Here is a 25,076-nt window from a genome sequence, read left to right as displayed (position 1 = left end):
GGCTCTGTTTGTTCTGCCTCCCCAGCACCATGGTTATAGGCACTTACTTCCGCACCTGGCTTTCTACATGGCTGCTGAAGTCTGGTCCTCATGCTTGTGCAGCAAGGATTTTATTCACTGAGCTATCTCCCCGTCTTTATAGGGTTCTTTTCAAGCAAAAGTAATAACAACAACCTAACAGAAAAACAATAAGAATGGTAAATATGGCTGTTGTTTTAACCTCTAGCATGTGACAAACACTGCCTGAGTACTTTGCAAACTTCAGCTCATTTCACCCCTGTAGGAGTAAGAAGAACTTGAGGACACGGTTTCCACAGCAAGTGACAACACTGAAGCCAGAGCTTGGCTTTGCTTCTCTTTACAGACTTTACTTTAAAGCACATCACTATATCCCTTTCTACCACAAGAAGACTGCTTGAAAGTATGCAATAGTGGGCCTGCAACATGGCTCCATGGCTAAAGGTGATTGTAGTCAAGCCTGATGATCTGAGTTTGATTCCTGGGAACTGTATGGCAGAAGGGGAAAATTCACTCCGGCAAGTTGTCCTCTGACCCCCACATGCACGGCCCCCAACAATAAAAGATAAATAATTGTAAAGGAGAGTAATGTGGACATACATGTTTACTCATACACACATATTTAACTTCATAATGATCCGTGCATACATACTTATGGGCCAATTGTCAGGTAGAACTTAGATAAAAATATAATGTTATAATACTACTCACCTAAGAAAAATCTAGGAATATTAGGACAGTTGACAGGGGAGTCATTTGGGGAATATAGGAAAGAAAGATACTTGTCAAACATTAGAAGGCCTCTGGGAGTGCCACAGAGCGAGTTGAGTGGAAGTCTCTTGAGTCCTATAACTCCCAGTAGCATTTTCAAAGCTAGGACCACGTTACCCATTGCCCAGGAGCCCTCTAAGTCAGGGTGATATTTCAGAGATAATGTGCTAGCCCCAAAGCCCTTACAAATCTGCCTGAGCTAAGATGAGCGGAGCTGCTTCAGACCTTGGGGCCCAAGACCTCAGCAATTTTCCTGAAAGCCCCTATTGTTCTAACAAGGCTAATTTCAATGAGTTCCTGAGAACAATTCAAGACATCTTTTCTCCGCCTTTCTTTCAAAGGAGCTGTGTTCATGCCAGCGCCTTTGCCCACAGTGGGAGAGAGAGGGTTTCTGCCCTGTTCTCCAGATCAAACTTGACTTGTTTGGACAGTTTCCAGTCAGTTATGCGTATCTTCATTAACACTTCTTACCTCTGGTTTAAAAAGAAGGGCCACAGAGGAGCTGAGGACATGGCTCAGTTGGTAGAGTGTTTGCCTAGCATGCATAAAACCTGCATTCTAGCTAGAACACTGCATAATGGTTGCAGTGACCCACACCCCAAATCCCGATGCTTAGGAAGTAGAGGCAAGATCAGAAGTTCAAGGCCAGTCTTGGCCACACAAGGAACTTGAGGCCAGTTTGGGCTACATAGACCCTGTATTGAGAAAAAGATGGATGGATGGATGGATGGATGGATGGATGGATAGAAAGATAGATAGGTAGATAGATAGATAGATAGATAGATAGATAGATATGTGGGTGGATGGATAGACAGACAGACAGACAGACAGATAGAGAATGAGGCTGGTCTGAATTAAGCCTTTCTTTGTATATAAAATACACAAATTATCTGAAAGTCTCAATACTAAAAAAAAAAGTAATTCATAACTTTTAGAACTTTTCCAATGATATTGCGTTGAAATGATGCAATAAGCAGCTCTTGCCCTGCATGTCAATTCAGACCATGGAAATAGTCCTGCAAGCTGGGATGGGGATTTACAAGTCATCTGAATAATGTATCAGGGCAAATTAGGATCATCATGCTTTTTTTTTTTTTTTGGTCAAATCATGAAGCACTCCTGCTACTGGAGGTTTCTTTTCTGTGTGTGTGCACCACCATGTGCATGCAAGTGCATACGTTAACACGGTCAGGGGACAATTTCCTACGTCACACATTCTTCAGACTCTCTCCACATTCTTCTTTTTCATTCTTTTTTTGACACAGGCTATCATTAGCTTGAAGCTCGCTGAACTGTCAAGGCTGACTGACTAGCAAATCGTCTCAGGGATCTACCTTCCTGGCACTGAGATTTCAAGTGTGTGCCATCACGCCTGGCGTTCTTTACATGGGTTCTGATGATTGACCTTGGGTCCTCAACACTTGCATGGTGAGCATCTTTTCTAGCTGAACCATCCCCAGACCCTTTTACTAGTGGCCAACGGCTGAAACAATATATAAATAAACCAAATATTCATCATTAGAATTGGTCTGAGAGAATGTAGTGGTTTGAATGAGGAATGTCCTTCAGAGACTCAAGTACTTGAGCCATTGATACCCAGTTTCTGGTGCTGTTTGAGAAATGGAACCTTTAGGAAGAAGGAAGTGTCACTGGGGTTGGGCTTTGAGGGGTTATAGTCTCACACCATTTCCTTCCCACCTCACCACCCATTCCCGTGTGCAATCAGCCAGCTTTCTGCTCTTGATGCCACGCCTATGCCTCCATTCCTCTAGGGCTCCATTCCTCTAGGACTGTAAAGAGAAACTGTTTTCTTCTCTAAGTAGCTTTGGTTGTGGTATTTTATCACAGTGTCAGAAAAGACTTACGTAGGGAGTCAGTCATGGAGGGCATTGGTCAGTTTCTATGCTGATATCACAGTGCTGTGCATTACCAACTAAAAATGTACTGTGTAGAAACTGAGATGCCACCAGTCAGGTAGAGAGGGAAAATAGTCAGGACAGTTGGAGAATCCCAAGCATGGCTCTGCTTGTGTGTGCCATGGGCATTCAGGGAGCCAGAGCAGAGCCAGAAGCTTAAGCTGTCCGGGGGCATCAAGATCTCAGAGTGCTGGCTAAGCTCCTCCCGTCAAACCTTTCAGATCCCTGTCCTTCCTGCCAGTACTGTGTATGTTTAATTTTTACATATGTATGCATCTGTGGGTGATTGTTTGTACGCGTGCACATAGAGATGTACCAGCATGTGCATACATATAGAAATCTGAGGTTGACATTTGAAACCTTCCTTGACTACTCCATGCTATTCATTGAGGCAGTGTCTCCCAACTGAACCCTGAGCTTGTAGACTGGGCTAGTGAAGCTCTCCAAATTGTTCCCATGATCCCCTGTCTCAGCTTTCCAAGGCCACATTTACCTTGGAGGGCCACCACACTTATCCGACAATTATGTGGGTCCTGGGGACTCAAACTTGGATCCTCATGTGTGCACGGCAATTGTTTTACCCATTGAGCTATCTCCCCAGTCTCCAGGACTTGTGTTTCCTAAAACTTCCTCATAAGCTTTATTTTAATGAGGAAAACAAATGATTTCTTGAGGTGGTAACACCTGCCATTGAGGGAAAAACAGTGTTTCAGAGAGCCCTCTAGAAAATTCTCTTTGATGGTGCAGAAACATTGTACCTCAAAGAGAATCCACACGTGGTCTGTGAAGATAATTAATCTTCTATCCTGTGTGTTGCTGACATTTACAGCCAAAGGCTTTGACAGACTCATTTCCAAGCCATCACATTTAGTTAAAGTGCTGGTGCCCAGAAGGTATTGATTAATGAACATGTGGATATTTAAGGAAGTTTCTAGTGGGCTACGAGAAGACTTTGCCTGTGATCTCATTCATTTTATCACCCACTTATGCAACGTAAAAGGAAAAGTTCAGGGTCAGCAGGATGGCTCAGTGGAGGCCCCTCCCACCAAGCCTGACATCCTGAGTTCAATCCCTAGGACCCATATGGTAGAAGAGAGCTAACTTTTACATGTCGTCCTCTGATTTCCACACAGTGGGCCTTGGCACACACACTTTTATTGGCATAAATAAATGAAATAGAAAAATTGAAATTCCAGACTTTGAAAAGTAGGAAAATATTAGTAATAGATGTTGGGTAAATAGTTGCACAACATTTTCGGTCGGGGTGATGGATCAGGTGGTAAAGTGCTTATGATGCAAGCATAAGGGTATGAGTGTGATCTCCAGAAATCACATTAAAAACAAAACAAAACAAAACAAAACCTGAGCCTGGTGACATACTCGTATAATCCTAGCACTGGGGAGGTGGAGACGGGTGAATCTCTTAAGCTTACTGCCCAGCCTAGCCTACTTGGCATATCTGGACCAGTGAGAGACCCCATGTTTTGCTGTAGTTAAGCATCTATTTTGGGGAGAAGACAAGGAACAAATTCCTTTGGCTTAACACATTCTAATCACATTCCACTATCAAAGAATCCAGGGCAGAAACCTGAAGGCTAGAACTGAAACAGAGACCATGGGGGAACACTGCCTACTGGCTTGCTCCCTATGGATTACTCAGCTTGTTTGCTTTATTTATTTATTTTACAGTACATTACATTATTCTTTATTTTTTATTAGATATTTTCTTTATTTCAAATGATATCCCCTTTCCCGGTTTCCCCTCTGGGAAAAAACCCCTATTCCTTCCCCCTTTCCCCCTGCTCACCAACCCACCCTCTCCTGCTTCCTGGCCCTAGCATTCCCTTATACTGGGGCATAGAGCCTTCACAGGACCAAGGGCCTCTCCTCCCATGATGATAGCTCATCCTCTGCTACATATGCAGTTGGAGCCATGAGTCCCACCATGTGTACTCTTTGGTTGGTGGTTTAGTCCCTAGGAGCTCTGAGGGTACTGGTTATTATGCAGTGAGGACTACCCGCATGGGGTCACCCACCTAGGGTCACCCGCCTGGGGTCACCCGCCTGGGACCACCCGCCTGGGGTCACCTGCCTGGGGTCACCTGCCTGGGATGACACTGCCCAGAGTGGCCAGAATCCTCTCAAACCAATCATCAATCAGGAAAATGACTCATAGACTTCCTCTCAGGCACTTTCTCAATTGTGGCTCCCTTATCTCAAGTGACCCTAGCTTGTGTCAAGTTGCCAAAAAATTAACCAGCACACCCTGTCTCTAAAAACAAGGTAGCTAAGGGCTGGAGAGATGACGGCTCAGTGGTTAAGAGCATTTATGTCTGGTCGTGACGACTAGAGTTCAGTTCGTAGTACCCACATCAGGCAGCTCACAACCACCTGTGTCTCCAGCTCCAGGAGGATCCGACATACTTGGGGTTTTCACTGAGAGCTACAGTCATGTGCAACCCCATCCCTGGCACATATACACACTCATATCACAATTAAAAATAAAACTGAATAGAAAAATAAGGTGGGTGCTCCCGAGGAATGGCACCAGTGAGTGTCCTCTGTTTTCTACATGCATGTGTGTCTACGTACACACAAATACAGGCATACACACACGTACATAATTCAGAAATAAAAAAAATCATTTCAAGGGGGGAGTTTGGACACCTTCCTATGTAATGTCATGACAGGCCCCCAGCTCTCTTTCAGCCTGTCTCAGGACATGAGGTATTTTCTGGCCCAGGGTATCAACCATGTATAGGCTGTCTACCTATTTGTCACTCAGAACCCAGCTAGTCCTGGCTGACTTGGTTATCGGTTTGAATTTTATTATATCACTGAGCTGTGTTCAAGTCACTTTTCTTTTACTGAATGGTGGCTCTGGAGCTCACAAGGCTTATAGTTGGATGTGTCTCTGAGAAGCTGCAAATTAATTATTTTTCTCTTAAAAAGATTCAAGTTCCTGAGCTAACAAGGAACATGGTGGTGTATACCTATGACTGAGACACTTGAGAAATAGAGGCAGGACGATCGGGGGTCTAAGGCCATCTCAGCTACATAAGACCTGCCTGGACTGTGACGAAATTAAAAAAAAAAAAAGCCTCCTACCTTCTAATTAATTTTTCATTAAATACTACACATGATGGCTAGCTACCTGACTGGATCTAAAATCAACTAAGAGATGAGCTGCTGGGTACATTTGTGAGAGACTTTTGACTAGGATTTCTGAAATAGGAAGACTCACCACAAATGTGGATGATATTTTCCAGTGACAACCAGAAAAAATAAGAGGCCCATGCATGGAAAGCCTTGCCTTTTGTTGCATTGCCTTCCCATCTTGCTGGTGAGTGCATCTACCCTGCTGCTCCTGACAGTCATTCCCTCAGTGGTGTTAGAGTACAGCTATCACAGGATGCTGAAGATCATCAGTGGCTCTTCCAGAATCCATTAGACCCTTAGCACCAGGCTGAGACTGTTGCAGCATCCAGCCTCACAGACTGGGCAGCTAGCTGTGCTGAGTCACCCCAGTGTGCAGATGTTCGTTGTTAGACACCCAGCCTGTGTTGCTTAAGCCAATCTAACATATCCCATTGGTAGTATATAAGTATGCTATGCTTTGCTGGGAAACCCTATTGCGAAGATCAAAGTATGACATTACCGGACAGCCCGTGCAAAATGGTAGATTTTTGTCATCAAGGCCTTCCTCTTCTCTGGGAAATCCCAGACTCCACACCTGAAGAATTTCACACAGTCCTGCACCTGAGATTTCTGGAATGCCTCCTCATGCTAATGAGGCATCTCAATACCTTAAGCCTTCGGCCAATGACCTTTGGCCACCCTGGATATCCTCACCCCCTTCCCAAAAACTGTGTAACCCTCGATTCACCCTGACTCAAGGTGAGTTCAAGCCCACCTTGAGTAAAGAAATACACACAAGCTAAGATCGTCTCAGAAAGCTGCTTCGTTGAAGATCGTCTGAGAAAGCCTTCACTTAAAAGAGCTAAAACGCTAAGTTCTGGGAGAAGGGAGAAGACCCCTCCCCCTACCCCAGTCTGGACTCTGCTGGACACAGAATCACAACGGTTCTGTTTCTTTAGGGAACCCTAAGGCGACGTACAAATGCTGAACCACCATACCCCAGCACCCTTTACGTTCACACATTTTATTTCCCTTGTTTGTCCCATACTCCCCTTTTTATTATGAAATGTCAGATGAAACCCAAATATTCAAAGACCATAGCTAAGCTAGATGTGGAGAAAAAAAAAATGAATGGCAGACTCCAGGGATTCTCTTGACTTTAAATATTCAGTGCCAGGTGGTTGAGTTGGCTGCATAAAAGAGCACGTGTTTGTGAGGGATGTGAGGATAGAGCTGGTGAGAGGAGTTATCATTCAGACGAAATGGAGTTATTTAATGAAAGCACAGGAGAAAGTTTGCAAATAAATAAAAAGGAAATTGACTGAAATCATTTATTCACATCTGTCCAGAAAGAAACATTGCTGTCATTTGTAATCTTTCCCAAATTAATACTTAGGACAAATACTAGCATTTACATCAGCTCAAGGAAAAAACATCCTTTGGCTTTGGTGACAGAATAATATTAAATTTATTTGTCCCCCAAACTTTATAGAATGGGTAATGAATAAAACAGTTTTTTAAGGAAATAGGATTCCATTTTTAAGAATTATTTTTATTTGTTTATTTATGACTATGTGTGTGTGTATCTGTATGTGTGTCCATGTGTGTGTCCATGATGAGTGTATGCCACATGATTTATATGGATGCCAGAAGAAAGCTTTGTTCTCCTGAGGCTGAAGTGGTTGTGAATCAGTCTATGTGGGTGCTGAGAACCAAATCAGTATCAAGTGCAGCAAAGTACTCTTAACTGTAGAGCCTCCTCCAGCTCAAGAAATAGATTTCTTGAAGGAGGAGGAGGAGGAGGAGGAGGAGGAAGAGAAGGAGAAAAAGAAGAAGGAGAGGAAGAGGAAGAGGAAGAGGAAGAGGAAGAAGAAGAAGAAGAAGAAGAAGAAGAAGAAGAAGAAGAAGAAGAAGAAGAAGAAGAAGAAGAAGAAGAAGAAGAAGGCTATTTAAAAAAGGACATGAAGTTTGGGAGATGGGTAGGGAGGTGGATCATGGAGGAGTTGCAGGGAGGGGTAGGAGATTACAAAGATAAAACCGTATTATGTGAACTTCTCAGAGATTCAAAAGTGTTTTTAAAGGATAAGTTATGTATGATAAAAGTATCATAAGTTACGTATGATGAAGCTCAGTTATGTGGACAGTGTAGTGCCTTCGATCTTATTGAAGTGGGACAAAAATTGACTGCCATGAGTTCATTGACAGGAGTCTCCTTATAGTGGAGAGCTATGTGTGAAAAATCTATCTAAAAGAGCTATTATCTAAAACCCTTAAACATTCTTAAAACACAGCAATAAAGATACGGTCAACCTGATGCAAAACAGGTGAAAGAGAGCAGCTGTGATAGCATAGGTGTGGTTGCCATTTCTAGCTCCTGGGGCCTGGGGACAGCTGAGGTAGGAGGATACCTCATACATCTCAGTAGTAGAGCATTTGTTTAACAAGTGGAAAGCTCTGGATTTGAGCCCCAGCATTACAAAAATAAATTCATAGATAAATAAGGAAGAAAAGACAGACAGAAAGGAAGAAAGAAAAAAGAAAGGAAGGGAGTTACAAGATCCTAACAGACACTGTATCAAAAAAAACACATTGGGCAGGTAAATGAGCATGTCCAATGATCCACATGAGAAGTCACTGGGAAATGTAAATTAGAACAATCATGAGGCACCACTGTACACTACCAGTAGCATCATATCCACCTGGCTGGGATTCGGACCAAGGGAAACTTTTGCTCATTGCCTACAGCACTTAATAGAGCAACCACTTTGGAAAATAGTTTGGGGATCCCTTACAAAACTCTTACCATGTAATTTATCTCCTTGGCATTTGATCAAAGGAGCTGACGACTTGCCCTGCAAGAACTGCATGCAGATGTTTATTTCAGCTTGATTCATAATTGTCCAAACTTAGAGGCAAGAAGAATATTTTTTTCCCGTAGGTGAATAAAGATACTCTGACATGTCCAGGCAGTAGACTATAGGCCAGCACTTTACAGGCATGCACTGTGGAACCTTGTAAAGATGTGAAGTGCTTACCCTCCTATTGCCACATGAAAGAAGCAGGCTTGAAGGCTGTGTGCTGGATTACTATAGCACACAGCATCTCGCAAACCAGTAAAAAACGATGGCCTGCAGTTTCCAGGGGTCACAGAGGGATGAACAGGTAGAGAGTAGGTAGTGATTAGAAGAGGCTGGTATCTGACCGCTCTAGAATCACCTAGAAAGCAAACATCTGGCTGTTCTGTGAGAAGTTTCTAGGTTGGGTTAACTGAGGTGGGAAGATCTATCCGATCTGTGAGTGCCGCCATTCCATGGTCTGGGGTCTTGGCCTGAATAAAAAGGAAGAGCGTGAGCCGAGCACCAGCACTCATCTCTCTCTACATTCTGACCATGGTTGCCATGTGAGCAGCTGCCCTAGGATCCAGCCATCATGCCTTCCCACCATGATGGACTGTCCCATTAAACTGTGAGCCAAAACAAAACCATCCTCCCTTACGTAGCTTTTGTTGGGACTTTTGTCTCAGCAGTATGAGAAGTAACCAACTTAGTGAGATGCTTTAACTGTGGATTCAGGTCTTCAGACCCGTATTCTGACACACAAAGTGCATGCCACCAAGAGTGGAAGGTCAACTGAGGACTGTGGGGGATTTGGATGTGTCAGTGATTATCACAAGCTTTCCACTGAGGAGGGGGATGCGATGGGGACGGTGTTTCTGGGTACTTTCAACCGTCCTAGAAAATGGAGCCCTTTTGTTAAAGAGTCTCTTGCATCCCAGGCTACATGAATTTCTAAATTTTTAAATTTGCTATGTAGCTGAGGATGACCTTGTTTTTTTGTTTTTTGTCTTTTTGTTTTTTTCGAGACAGGGTTTCTCCGTGTAGCCCTGACTGTCCTGGAACTCACTCTGTAGACCAGGCTGGACTTGAACTCAGAAATCCACCTCCCTCTGTCTCCCAAGTGCTGGGAATAAAGGCTTGCACCACCACCGCCCGGCTGAGGATGACCTTGAACTTCTGATCTTCCTGCTTCCTATTGTGGGTGCTGAGATTACAGACATATACCAGCACATCTGATTTATATGGTTCTTGGGAAGGAACCCAGGGCTTTGTACATACTCAGCAAGCACTCCACTGAGTGAGCTACATCCCAAGTCCTAAACTCTATTTAGAGAATGCTGCTTTGGTCCTACAAGTTGTTTAATGATAGATTTTTCTTTTTAAAAAAATGGGGGCTGGAGAAATGGTTTAACAGTTACAGGAGCAGCTGTTGCTCTCATAGAAGAACTGGATTAGGTTCCCAACATTTACATGACAGCTTGCCACCATCTTTACCTTCAATTCCAGGGGATCTGATATCTTCTTCCAGTCTCTGAGAACACCAGACCTACACACTATGCACACACATACATGTGGGGAAACATTCAAACATTCATACATATAGAATAAAAATATCTCTTAAAAATGATGTTATCTTGGGCTGGAGAGATGGCTCAGCTGGTTAAGAGCACTGACTGCTCTTCTGAAGATCATGAGTTCAAATCCCAGCAACCACATGGTGGCTCACAACCATCCGTAATGAGTTCGGATGCCCCCTTCTGGTGTGTCTGAAAACAGTTACAGTGTACTTACATATAATAAGTAAATAAATAAATCTTTAAAAAATGATGTTATCTTCCATTTATAATTACAAATTGAAGCCATTATGATGCACATATATATTTTTTTTTAATAAATGACAGCATCCTTTGCTTTTAGGTAGAAATGGGAAGGGTTTTTTTTTTCCAATAATATTTTTATTTTCCTCTGTGAAATGTCCGTCTCCTTCATTGCATGGTCAGCCTGGCCAGATACCTAGCGGGGGATACTTTAAAGATAATGGTGTCGATAGTGACATGCTCTTCCCCAAGTTACGTGAGAGGGAAAGTGACTAGAACTGAAGAGTCACATCGTTTTGCAAACTTGGCATCTCAATAAACATGAATTTTCAACACTGGTATTTTTCATGGCCTAGGAGAATGCCAGTTTATGTTTCTGACAAACTGCCTATTGTCATCTTAATTGTGACATAATACTTGGTTTTGTAAGGATGCTACCCTTTTGACAACTTACACGATAACACCAAGATCAATTCATGCATTCTGAATTCCTTATTTGCATATAGCTAATCATTGCTTCTGTCAAGACTTGGGTTCTGTTTTTTTTTTATGAATCAGGTCATCTCTAAGGGCAGCTAAAGCCAGATCTCTGGGGCAGGTGGCTCCATAGTGACAACTGTGTATGAAAAGGCTTCTCAGATCTTGATGGATCAGGAGGCCACAGTACACAGGAAGTAGAGCTGGGCTTTAAGTAGAGTAAGGCTCAGCCCCACCATGACTTACTTCATTTAGCCATCCAGAACCTTCTGAAACAGTGCCACCACCTGGAGACAAATGTTCAAACAAATGAGCCTGTGGGGGGAGTGAGTGCATTGCATATTTATATATAAAATAGGAATTTAACTTTAAAAAACGTTCTTAGTTTTGAAAAGAAGCATTTTTCATATCCACCAAGCATGTGGGAGTATTTCTCTTGCTTCTACATCAATGCCAGGATCTGGTCATGTTAATGGTTTGACTCTCACCCATTTTGGATAGTTTGTAATAATATCTAACTAATATTTTAATTTGTATTTCATTGATAGCTAATGATGCTGAGCAGTTTGTTTTGTTTTGTTTTGTTTTGTTTTTTTGCTATGTTTGTAGGCCATTCACATATCTTCCCTTTGAAATATTGTTGAAGCTTATTTTTTCTTTGGGTTATTTGTCTTTTTCAGTTCCAGTTTTATATATTTGTTTGTGTGTGCTTATATGAAGGGGCATTGGGTATATGTATGTGTTCATGTGGGTATACATGCACATGATCGGATCTGCCCATACATGTTTATATAGGTCAGGGGGTCAGCCTTCTGTGTCTTCTGTTGTTCCCCACTTTATTTACTTAGTTTTTTTTTAAAGATTTATTTTCACTCTTATTTATGTGTGTGTATCCGCTCCCATGTATGTTACCTGCCTATGGAAGAAGCTGTCAAATCCCCTGGAGCTAGAGCTACAAGTGGTTTTGAGCTACCTGACATGGGTGATGGGAATTGAAATCAGATCCTCTGAAGGAGTAGCAAGTAGTCTTAAGGGAGGAGCCATCTCTTTGGCCCATCTACACCCCTCTCCTCCTCCCTCTTCCCCCTTTGTTTTTTGAGTCCAAGCTCTCAGGGAATCTGGATCTTGTCATTTTGGTTGGACTGGCTAGCCAGTGAACTCTGGAGGTCTCTGAACCCATCAGTATTGGGTCCAGGATTCCAGGGCACTTACATGATCCAAACTCAGGTCATTGTGCTTGTGAAGTGCCAGCTCCCTAGTCTCTAGAACAGTGGCTCTCAACCTCCCTAATTCGGCAACCCGTTAGTGTTTTGGGAAATATTTAAAAAGCGACAGCATCCCACACTAAACCCAGCTTCTGTCTGCCCAGGTGGGCTTGCTGGCCATGCACTGGTGGGCAATGGCTGGCCTGTTCCTATCTCCTGGAGACTCCCTGACTCAGAGCTCCAAAAATCTCTCCACCCAGCTTGCCAAGTTCCCACTGGAAGGTCGCTACTACACCAGCCCCATGCTTCAAAACTCCCACGGCCTTTTGTGGGGCGCATCAGGCAAACCCACACTTAGCTGCTGTACCAGTCTCTCTGGAACCCAGTCAAGCCGCTGCATGAAGGAAAGCACAAACAAACTTAGTTCAGAGACAATGGTAACTCAATTGCTGGACGCATCAATTCGAATCCTAATCTGGTAAGCCTTATTAAATCTAAATTCCCTGGGGGTGAATCCTGGCAGATCCGCCATTGAAACCGGGAGACACTAGCAGTTACTTCTTGTTCTCTCGTTATCTCTGTCTAAAGGCTCTATCTCTCTCCTGCTTCCTCTCTTTCCTGTCCAACCCGGAAGTCCCGCCTTCTCGCCCAGTAGGTGGCTCCTTTACTCATTAGGGGATAGTTCATCACTTGAGTATCTGACTCATTCCTTGTTCCAGACAACCACTTCTGGGAAAGCGGAATTAACATCCAAATACAAGCAACACCAGTGCCATCCACAACACTTTAATATAGTTCTTCTATATTAAAGAAGGGTTGTGGTGACCCCCAACCATAAAATTATTTTTCTATTATTACTTCCTAACTGTAATGGTGCTGCTGTTACAAATTGCAATGTGAATATTTGTGCTTTCAGATGGTCTTAGGTGGCCCCTGTGAAAGGGCCATTGAACCCCGTAAAGGGGGTCACATCTTACAGGTTGAAAACCATTGCCTGAAGAAAGTTTGAAATCACATTTCCTTTTCCCCCTGAATTTCTTAGATGTCTCTGATAAAAAGCATATTACTGTTCTAGTTCTTTGTTTTCTGGAGTTTCAAAGAATTTTCTGGGTTCTTTGTTTTGTTAATCTATTCCTCTAGCCTCAACCTATTCTTTGCTGTTAACCAGCCTAATAAAGCTGTAAAATCACGTTGAATACATCTTCTAAATGCGCCTTTCATTTTTACTATTGTTTTGGCTACTCTGCATCCTTCTTGCTTCTGTAAAAGAACTGGGTCCACTTACCACTTTCTCTGTGCTACCAAGTAGGTAAAAAGGGTTCTCCCACTACCAGGAGCTAATTGCCACCTGGGAACATTGGTTCGTCCTAGTTTCAATTTTGTTGCTGTAATGAAATACTCTTACCAAAACTCAACATGGAGATGAAAGAGGTTTGTTTAATTTTACAATTTCAGGCCATCGTCTATCACTGAAGTGAAGCGAAGGCAGGAACTTCAAACAGCTATTCACTTCACACCCACGGTCAAGAGCAGAGATAAATAAATGCGTGCATTCTCGCTTGCCTGCTTGCTTGTGTTCAGCTAGATTTCTCTGCCATGATACATTTAGCACAACCAGCCTAGGGAATAGTGCTGCCCAGACTGGGCTGGGTCTTTCCACGTCAGTTAATTTAAGACAATCTCCTACAGACATGCCCATGGGCAAATCCAAACTAGGCAAACCATCAATGAGTCTCTCTTCCCTGGAGCTTGTAGATTGTGTCACATTGACAATGGCAGCTACCCATTACATGGATCTTTCGTTTCTTTACAACCTCAACTCTCTCAAGGGTTATCAAAATTATGACTTTGTAGGCGTTATCAACTAGTCTCTCATGAGTTTGTCTGGATCTGTAATGGGAGATGAACTGAACACGGCTTTTCATATTGGGCTTTATATCAAAATGACTGACTGCTAATGTAGATGATGGAACAACTTTTAGAATGGCTGAATGTTCCTGGTTTTGTGTTCATTACTTCAGGCTTCTCCCAGCTGCATAGTGGGCTGGTAGAACCAGTATGTCTATGTTTACGTACACCCACTGGTGGCTCACCCATGGGAAAGCTTAGAGACAGAGCATACCTCTACACTGCTACTGAGAATACAAATAGTGGGTGGCAGTTAGCTGGAGAGGTGTTTTAGTGTGGTTACAAAGTTTCAATGTGATTTGAATCTCACCTCTTCTTAATTAAGCTGTGGGAAGTGAGTGACCAGTGTTTTACTTCTATGCCTTCTACATCTTTAGGATACTCTTTGTACAGACCTCATAAGGTCTCTGTGCTAGCCCCAGCAAGTTTCTACTGCTCAGAGGGTACAGAGTCTTTGTCAAAGAGAAGTTTGCTTGTCCTAGCAGAACTACAAACAAAAACCTGCCCCCTCTTCCTTCTTTTTCATTTGTATATGTATAAATGTGTGTGTGTGTGTGTGCGCGTGTGCCAGAGTTCAAACTTCACGATCATTCCTCAGCTATGGTCCATTGTTATTTTCTGGTTGAAAGCATCCCCAGTACAACCTGGAGCTCATTGATTTGGCTAGGCCAGCCTGTCAGCAAGCCTTGGGGTTCTGCCTATCCCACCCATCCAAAATTAAGATTATAAATGTGCTTCATCATTCCTAGCTTTTTTTGTATTTGTTCTGGGCATTGAACTCAGGTCTTATGCCTGTATGGGAAGTACTTTACTGACTAAGTCATCTCCCCATCTGCATCCCCATCCCTATCCTCTTCCTTTTTAAAAAATAAACATTTACCTAAAATATGGATCTATATTCCACAGGAAAAAAGCCCCAACTTGCACATTTCTGTGATCAAAGAGCTGAGAAATGCTCACATCAGACACCCCTTAGAGCTTCCCAGCATGTGCCTGCACATCAGAGCATCCATGATGGAGCAATTTGTTCCATTTGATTGACACAGGATGTTGTACATTTATTTAGATAGGAAGCACATTTTAGGACCTACATATTAACATTCAGTGAAATGATTTCTACTGGCTCATGTCTCAGTTTAAAATTTTTCCTTCAACCTAAGAGAGAGAAGGTGAAGACGGAGTCTGTTTATAGATAGAGGAAGAAGTGAAAGGTTAGGATATGTTGAGAGGCAAAATTTCTTAGGCCAATCTTATCAAGTAGTGTTTATTTGGGAAAATCAAAACCCAACAAAATACTTGTCTAGATCCCAGAAGTTCCCAGAATGTTGTTTATACGTTTTTCTGAGGTGATGTGAACAAATGTCTACTCACCTCAGATATAGAACAATACCACACACCAAAGAAATGATTGTACCTACCTAGTTTGGTAAACCAATGAGTTCTATTAGGCTCACCTCTAGGAGCAATGGTAATGGATTACGCAAAGAAACATGGATGAGGGGTTGTAAGGCACTATTCTTTGGGCCTCCATCTTCATGAGACCAGACGTGCCTACTTACTAGGGTTCATCAGTGCCGGGAAGCATGGAGTTGGGACTGTGGACTATTGAAGTGTCATCTCAGGGAAAGGAGGCCGGAAGGGTCACTGGACCATCACCTGAGTATCCTGCCTCTCCTCTCAACCATTGGCATGCAACTCTTCAGCACTTGCACATGGCCATTGCATCTTGAGAGGTGCTAGAGCATGCGGGCTAGGAAAGACTCGGGCATGGAGGCACCATCTACGCAGCTACCTACTAGAAGCTGTTATACATGATGGGGCAGGCTTTTGAGTGCTTTTGGATCCACCCACCTCTGCCAGTAATCCTTCACCCACGCTCCGTAGATAAGTCCAAAACACTCACTGGGTAAACTGTGATGAATGGAACTTTGGTTGGTGAGGAAGATGTTAGGGTGCCTGTACCACCAGGGAAAATGCCTCTTTCTTGGCAACTGTTAGTGGTCTATACATCCCTGGGGAGGGTGGAACATTATGAATTCCTCCCCATCTCCACGACAGACCATGAAGGCTCCCAGTCTTGTGCAGACCACAGCTGCTGAGAATTAAAAGGACAACACAGTGTCCACAGGGTCATGCCCATATGACAGCGTTCCCCAGCAGGGGCACAGTAGGTTCTGAGAACTCCACTCAGCTGGGTGAGGAGACCGTGTTTGTAGGAAGACAGAGAAGACAAAGCAAGCAGCATTGGCAACAGTGCCACCTGGGACCATGCAAAGTTCAGTTCCAAGTTCAGACTGGACTCGTTGGGTGTGTCTGTTAGGCCCTGTGTAGGCACCCCAATCCATAGTTTCCTACAACACTTTCCTAACAGGTAGAGTATTTGAAAGAACTAAGAAAGTAGGAGCTGGGGATGTCGCTCAGTTTGTGAAGCGCTTGCTCAGCATTTGCCAAGGCCCGATGTCAATCGCCAGCATCACATAAACTGGGTGTTGTGGTACACACCGGCTATCCCAGTGCTTTCAAGACAGAGGCAGCAGAATCAGAAGCTCAAGGTAAAGGTTGGCTGCTTGAGACCCTGGGGAGATGGCTCACTGGGTAAGAGCATGTGCTTCACAGGCATGAAGGCCTAAGTCCCAGCACCCTTGTCAGGTGGGGCGGAGGCAGGAGGATCACTGGGGTTTTCTGCATGCCATGTTATCTTTAGGTTCAGGTAGAGACTCTTTCAAGGGAATAAGGCAGAGATAATAAAGCAGGCCACCCGATGTCCTCCTCTCACCTATACCTGCATATACCACCCAGCACATCACACGTATGACAGCACAATACATCACACACATGGACCTTCATCTTTCCAATGAAGGATACAAATATTAATAAGCTTCTGGGAATAGGGATTCGTGTGCTGGTATGTGAGCCAGGAGATCTCTCAGATTAGTGACCACAGAAACAGTAATACCTCCCCATCATTGATAGCTCTCTAAAAGTGCTATTGTTCACAACAAGCACCCTCAAAACCTGTTTTTACAAAATCTGTGCATGGACTATTTGGAAAGGAAAAAATGAGATGTATAAATATAAGTCCTTGCACATTCTGAGCTTCCAGGACTGGTTTATTGCTCAATCCCTGGTGCCGAGCCCACCCTGCAATCCATGAAAAGGGAATGTTGAGGGAGGGAGGGAGGCAGCCCCCACCCCAACTGCCGCCACCACCCACACCTCCACCACTCCAACTGCAAATGGAGCTGAGATCCATCATGGCCAGCCAGCTGGAACTTCACGGGCCGCTTCCCACTTGCTCCCTTTCCATTCTGCACTTGCTTTAATCACCGCCCTCCTCCTCCCTCCTTTTCTTCACGTTTCACACCAGCCTGCAGTTCTATATTGCAGTGTGAGATTAAAAAGCAACTACCGAGAGCCCTGGGCAACTGGTTGATGGGTGAATTCAGCTACTATACTATCTCCTAAAAAAACCTATTTTTTTTCCTCCCGGAAACTCCATATATACGTTTGCCCCCTCCTGGTATGATTTTAAGCAAACAGGTTCTGAGATTCCTAAGCCAGGATGCAGCTGGCTTTAGGCACAGGTCGGGGCTTTGTGTGTGCTCTCTTAAAGCAACCAAGGTTTCTAAATGGTTGATTAAATGATTGATTCTGTCTGAATTTAATTTCTTGCTTTTCTGGAATTTGGCTGTGGTCTAGATTAAAGCTTTAGCCATTTATTTAGGGATGTGAATTCAGTTTCAACTGGTGCACCTGCTAGGAACAAACCTTTATCCTTCAAAACACAGCTGAGCCCACCTGTTTTCTGAACACCGCCTTCTCTGCCCACACACCACTTTCCTTCTTAATTTTTAGTTTGAAACAGGTCTCATGTATTCGAGGCTGACCTTGAACTCACCATGCATCTGAGTTAGAATCTTGAACTGTCAATCTTCCCTCTACCTCCCAAGGGCTGGGATTACAAGGCATGAACCACCACGTGGCTTATGTGGTGCAAGGTGTTGAACCCAGGATTTCCCATATGCTAAGCAAGCTCTCTACCATCTGAGCTGCATCCCCAGTGCCCCCTTCTCTCCCTATTTTTATTTGTACTTGTCTAGACAGGATCCAACACATATTTGTTTCTGGGCTGTCCTACAGTCTCTTACCTGCCTGCTATCAACTTGCTAAAAGACACCCAGCTCGTATGTCCAAGCCCCGTCTATGTGAGTACAGTTAGGGCTGCGTACATGATCGGGAATCCCTCCACAGACAGGGACCTCTATAGAGCAGAGGAGATTGGAGAGTTAATCTGTGGCTCCCTAGGTTCTACACATCTGGTAGAGTCAACAGCAGATCAGCCTTGCCCACCTATGAACTGTAGCCCACTGAGACTGATTGTGCACCTCTGGCGTCCAGAGCTGTGTGTGAGATTCAAAAAGCACACTTGTGTTGTTTTAAGCCTCAAAACGTGTGGCGACTTGTTATAGCAGCGATGGGAGGCCCTGTAGACTTCTGGTCTCTTATTGGCTCAGGGGGCAATGCAAGCACAGACTCCCCTTTTTCTTGGGAAGAGAAGACACGCCTAGAGTTTTTCCCTTGGTTCACTTAACATTTTAAGGGAAGGGAGATCAGAATGGGCTTCGATGCCTTTGGAGCTAAAGTCCCGGAGGCAGAATGGTGTGTGGCATGAACTTTAGCACCAGAGTTCCTACTTGTCAGTCCTTCCAAAGTCAAGGACTCTGCCCCTCCTTTAAGAGTAATATACCACAATTCCAGGATAAAGTCCATTTTGCCTTTAAGAAATACATATACATGCAAATGTATATACAAATATGCATACATAGTAAACATATAAATATACATATGCACCCATGTATATACATACACACATGTTCAGGTGCACATATAAACACACACACACACACACAGAGGCCAAGTTTCTCATTGTCACCTATATATTTCTTGTAGCACCTGGATTCAAACATGGGTCTCCAGCAGGATGTAGCTTAGTTGGTAGAGGGCTTGCCTAGCACACCTGAGACCTCAGGTTCAATCCCTAATACCATATAAATAAGGCCTGGTAGCCCACACTTCCAATTCTAGCATTGAGGGAAGGGTGGGGTTAGGAGATCAGGAATTCATTGTCATCCTTGGCTACATAGTGAATGTGAAGCCTGGGATATGTGAGCCCTCACAATACATGAATCTGAAGCAAACAAACAAACACGGGTCTCAAAGGTCCCTTTGCCTGGACAGCCGGCTCTATTGTTTTAAAAGAAGCGATAACCACCAAAGAAAGATAAACAAAAGATTCATCACAGAGCAGAAGGCTCTAAGGGAGAGGCTGGGGAAGGGGAGAGAGGAGTTGTAACTATGGAAACTGAGGTGGGAGAGCATTTTCAGGAAGGAAGGTATCCAAGGGGTAGAGGAGCTAATGAACTACTCTTGGTTGTCCCCAGTCCCACCCAGTACCAACCAATGGGCCATGATGTCGGAACAAAACAAGACAGAGAAGGCTGAGAGCAAGAAGTTTCCGTGATCAGACCAAGGAAGGCAAAGAGCTCTTGGGAGGATTATGCATAAAGAATGAACTTAGTGAGGTGTTTGGTAACTGCCTGGGCTCAGGAAACATTTGCTCTCACCCCAGAACCAAGCCACCCTTTTGTGAGGAGAGATTTTCCCTTGAGATACAGGTAAGGTGCTTCCAACTGAGACCTGCCCTAGCCTGCAGCCTCAGTCCCAGGCTGTTTGGGTTTCTGCTTGCTTGTCTAAGGATGATCTTATTTTCCTTCTTTTTAGTGAGCTCCCTCTGGGGCCTTTGTCCTATGCCTACCTCAGTTACCACCCATACGTAGTCAGGAGTGGGGTGGGCTGGGATGTTTTTCACCCTGTCACCCCACTTCCTGAACTGGGTGGCCAGAATACCCTCCGTGATGGGGAAGAGGGGTTTGTGTAATAGTCATAACAACCCTGTTGAAGGATGGCTGTTATAGTCATCCTTCAGGATACAGAAGGATACTGCTCAGTCAGTGAAGTGCATGCTGGCCTGCAAACAGCAGGAGTTCAACCTCCAACATCCCCATGGAATGGCCAGTGTAACGATGGCGCGCCTGTAACCCCAGTATGGGGAAGACAAGCTATCAAGGGACAAGAGGAGCCCGGGGGCTTGTGGAATGGATAAACTCAAAGTCCAGTGAGAGATCCTGTCTCAAAAATAAGGTAGGGCTCTGCGATGAAGAGGACTTGTTCTTACAGAAGACAGAGGTTCAACTACCAGCACCTACATAGTGGTTCGCAAGCATCTATAACTCTGGTTTCAGGGCATCTGAACACACACACACACACACACACACACACACACACACACACACACACACACCATCCTATACAAAAATATACTATCTACCATTATCTACCCCAAAGAAATGGAAGACCTAAACCATTTCTTTCTAGCGCCATCTAGGGGAAGCTAACAGGCAGCATAGAGGTCCAGAGCAAGACGGGTAGAGAGATGACATCATCAATAAAGGGGAGCAGAACTGAAAGTGACATCTGGAGTGTTTCGCCTTGTAAGTAATGAGGATTGTAAGCAAGGAGTAAACCAGCCTGACCATCGACTCTGGAGATGCTCATGGACTGTATTTCAGAGAACATGCTTTGCTGTAGTGGTGTGATTTCAAGACAGAGTCTTAGGTAACTCAGGTTGGCCTTGAACTCACTTATTAGAGCTGAGGATGACTTTGAACTTCTGATCCTTCTGCTTTTACCTCTAGCGTGTTGAGATGACATGCACCATCATGCCTGGTGCACGTAAGTAAGTATGCTACAACCTGTTTACTTGCTTTTCCTAGATCTGGGATATGCTTTTTAAAAAGGCCCAGGGGTGTAGGGGAACAGTGGGATGGCAGATTTGGCTTGCCATCAAGCCTCACAACCTGAGTTTGACTCGTAAGACTTACAAGGTAGAAAGCTATTTCTGATCCTGCAAGTTGCTCCTCTGACCTTGGCCTGTGCTCCTGGCACACGTGCTTCATCCCCCATACACAACAAGCAAACAGACAAATACATGAAGGCCACTAGTGCCACATCCTGCACAACTTGGTCCTGGAAACCTGACCTAGGGTGACACGGGAGTGAAAAAATGACACTGTGAAGAAACCACAGGACACACATACGTAACAGCTGGGATCAGCTGGACTGTGCTCTCTTTCTCTTTCTATGATGAAGGGCAACTGCTATGAGATCCAGAAAGTTAGAACATTCATTATGTGCAGCACAAGGAGGAGGGGCTGGCTAGTCTTGCTAGGAGGTCGCTATAAGGCGGCAGCCTCAAGCTGCGGCCATCTTGGAGGTGGAAGGTGCAGTTGCTTGTGTTAGCACACACTAGTCCTCCATTGGTGAATGCTTCTATGTAGACACACACACACACTAAACTTACAGTATCTGCTGTCCATGTTGAGAAGAAAGGTATAATCCCTGGGACTGCCAACATGTGGGGGGTTCTTCTATGGTCTGAATAAGGTCCATACATTAATAAGACTGTAAAGGAGAAAAGCAATCACACTGAGATATAGTTATTAAGATATTGAAAAACAAACACACAATGATGTCATGTGTAATTATAGTTAATGTATTTTTTGACTAATGCATTGAATAGTAATGCTGACTTTGGACTGCTATACATTTGGAATGCAGACAAACATAAATATTTAAAAGTAGTTGTAACCATTGCTGTATGAATGAAAATACCTATAATTTCTATTAGGCACAAAAAATGCAGCAAGTTCTCTGTCTGTGTTCATTGAAAGAAATTCTTCACTTTACTTGAAGGGTAGTGAAAATTAGGTTGTAAATTTTCCTGATCCAAATTCATGAATTTTCCTATACTTTCTGCTTGCCTTAGCCTGAGGAGCCCTTACAGTCTTATTAATGTATGGACCTGGAATATAAAGATGAACACTGGGGTTGACGAGATGGCTCATCCAGTAAAGTGCTTGGTGAACAAGCATGGGGACCTGAGGTTGATTCACAGAGCCCAGGAAAAACCCAGAGCATGGTGGTATACACCTGTGATCCCTTGCTGTGGAGGTAAGCACAGATGCATCTCTACAACTTGATGGCCAGCCGGACTGGCCTATTCGGTGAGCCTCCAGGCAATGAGGGACCCTGTCTCAAAAACCAAGGTGAATGACAACCAAAGAATGACAGCTGAGGTTCATGTCTGATCGCTCCACTTGTGTATACACACTCAGACCACACACCCACACACCCACACATACACACACACATTCACACATGCATACATACGTGTGTATGCCTGCCCTCCAAATCACAAAATCTCCTGTTTATGTTGAAGCAAGATATATACCCTGGGATTGCCAACATGCAGGAGATTCTCATTCATCTGACCTATTCTTTCCTTCTTCCTCTGGATGACAAGTTTGGGTAAACACAGAGACTCATGTGGCCATTAAAACAGTGCCCAGCACAGAAGGTATTCAATAGAAGTTACTGAGTAAGAATTTATTGAGAGAGACAGGCACATTACCCAAGGTGCAATAGGATGACATGGGCCCTGTTACCAAATTCAACAGCTCTCTGGATCTGTACACCTGGTGCTTTCTTCCTGTTCTTCAGGTTCTGGGGACACTGGCTTCTAGAACCTTCTGGAACCAGCTTCTGGATCTTTCGGTCAGTATTCCCCATCCTTCGCTGCCACCCTATCATGTCTCTGTACTTCCCCATGTACATGCCCTTGTCTCACTCCCAATCCTTTTTTTTTTTTCTGTCTTCTTCTACCATTAACTAAGAATTGTCTCTTTCCTTCATACAAGAACTTGGATAACTGACAAAACCCAGAGCCTGGAGTCATAAGGACACCTGAGACATTGAACTACTGATTTGCATCCCTATCCTTTATATTAGTGACATTTCTTTAGTGCTGAGACAAAAGCAACATGAGGGAGGAAGGGTTTCCTTGGCTCTCAGAATCCCCTACATGTTGGCATTCCCAGGGAATAATCTTACTTTAACATAGATAGCAGATTCTGTAGGGTTTTTTTTTTGTGTGTGTGTATGTGTGTGTATTGTGTGTGTATGTGTGTGTATTGTGTGTGTATGTGTGTGCATGTGTGTGCATGTGTGTATGTGTGTGTGTATGTGTTGTGTTTGGGTGCACACACACTCTGCATGTCTGCTCCACCTGGCTTCTTGGTTCACCAACCACACACAAGAAGACACTGTGTGGTTACAGGGTTGAATTGCATCATAGACCATGTCGTTGTCCCATGAAGCAGACACCCAGAGGTGGCGTCCACATAGCACTTATCATTTGCCCAGGGAGGGGCCCACCCAATGGCGATAGTGCTACCCTTTCAGTTAGGGTAGACCTCCACTCTCAGAGAAGCTTCTCTGGGACCACTCCCATAGGCACCCCACAGGTTGTTTCCATAGTTAGTCTAAGTTGGGTGAACTTGTCAATGAAGAGGAACCACCACCATTCCCAATACACTTGTTTTCTTGAAAACAAAATGGGGTTTTATTTAAAAAAAAAAACAACAAAATATAAAGAAGTAAAAGGGTATGCTTGGTAGAAAGGGGGGGCCAAGGAGGTTAAAATTATGAATACCCAGTTTCTGCCTGACTGACGTCTTTCACGTTATTCTTCAGCCCGTAGAGCATATCAGTAGGCGCATTTCAGTCCTGGGATAAGAAAGGTTCGGCAACACGCCTCAGGCTGTACAGCTGACAAAGAGCAGATGAGATCAGATCTCTCTCCGTCTCTAACACACGCCCTCAACGACTGCCTGTTCTTTCCTAATTAAGGTTGGGGAACTGGATGGAGCAGCCTGCAGTAACCTGCCTCCCTCCCATTGGCTTTCAGATGACTGAAACAGAGAACCCCAAGACGTTGACATTTCCCCAGGAATTCCATGCTGGAAAAGGGAGAGGGCGAATCCTGGGCCGGTCCAAGGAGGAACTTGCCTCCTGGAAAGACAGGTCAGACATTTGTGACAGTTTGTCAGCCCACTTAATGGCAGAGCCTGGAGCTGAGACTGGGGCGGGTTAAAGGTGAACAGGACCACACCTTGACCAAGATTGGTTAGTTCTATGCTTCTTGCCCCTGTTTAAATCTAAAGAAGGACGTGGTGGAGAAGGTCTCTAGACCTGTCCGCCCCTCTCCCCAACGTGGCCATATTGACTCCATCCCTTTTCTCCTTTTTGTTAATATTTGTGTCTTTAACTGGCAGATCTCATTTATTAGGGCTGCCAGGGCAGAGACCGAGGCCCTAACTCCAGTAATGTTTCCTTCTTTTAAATGCAAGGTGTGTGTGTGTGTGTGTGTGTGTGTTTGAAGGAGAGACAGAGACAGAGATAGTGGGTACACAAATTTTGTGGAGTCGGTTCTCTCCTCCCATCTTTAACAAGGATGCTGGGATCAAATTCATGCCATTTAGGTTTGCAGTAAACATCTTCACCTGGTGAGCCATCTCACAGTCCTGTCCAGTAATGTCATCCCTACCAGATGGTCCTGCCTGGTCACATCGGTCACAGCCTCTCATCCTGTGGTGATGTGAAATGGCTGTGAAAAGTTTTTGCATCCACTGACTTTTTGACTCCTAGGGGAGTGAGCGCGAACTACCATCCAGAAGCCCAGCACTCCACAGGTTAGATGTTGAGTGGCTGCTTCTCAGGGTACCACATCTTGGTCTGTAACTGGGTCTGCAGCCCAGGGACACAGTGATGTTTGACTGACGGCTCCTGCTGGAAGCAAATCTGTAGATATTTTACAACCTGGTGGAATTCCCAGCTGCCTCTCGATAAATAATTTGACAGTGTCCTAATTCTAAGGGAAGAACACCTAGGACCCCTCAGAGACCTTCAGCGAAATATTTTCTGCGTTCCCCTTGCTCGGCATGCGATGTTAATTATAGTGTGTTTATGGCGGTTGCTATGGCTTAGACCAAGAGGCGGCTGAATCATTTAAGAGTTGCTTTTCAAACAAGG

General features: G+C 44.2%; 1 long non-coding RNA gene across 1 annotated transcript; it reads left to right on the top strand.

Annotated features, from left to right (window-relative positions):
* Nucleotides 1-12,554: 12,554 nt before the first annotated feature.
* LOC116070064 lies at nt 12,555-13,747 on the top strand. Its single transcript, XR_004110264.1, has 2 exons — nt 12,555-12,657; nt 13,635-13,747. It is a non-coding gene; the product is annotated as an uncharacterized LOC116070064 (long non-coding RNA).
* The last annotated feature ends 11,329 nt before the right edge of the window (nt 13,748-25,076 follow it).

This window comes from Mastomys coucha, unplaced genomic scaffold (genome assembly GCF_008632895.1).
Source record: "Mastomys coucha isolate ucsf_1 unplaced genomic scaffold, UCSF_Mcou_1 pScaffold1, whole genome shotgun sequence".
NCBI classification, from domain to species: Eukaryota; Metazoa; Chordata; class Mammalia; order Rodentia; family Muridae; genus Mastomys; species Mastomys coucha.
This window is presented reverse-complemented; position numbering and strand designations above follow the sequence as displayed.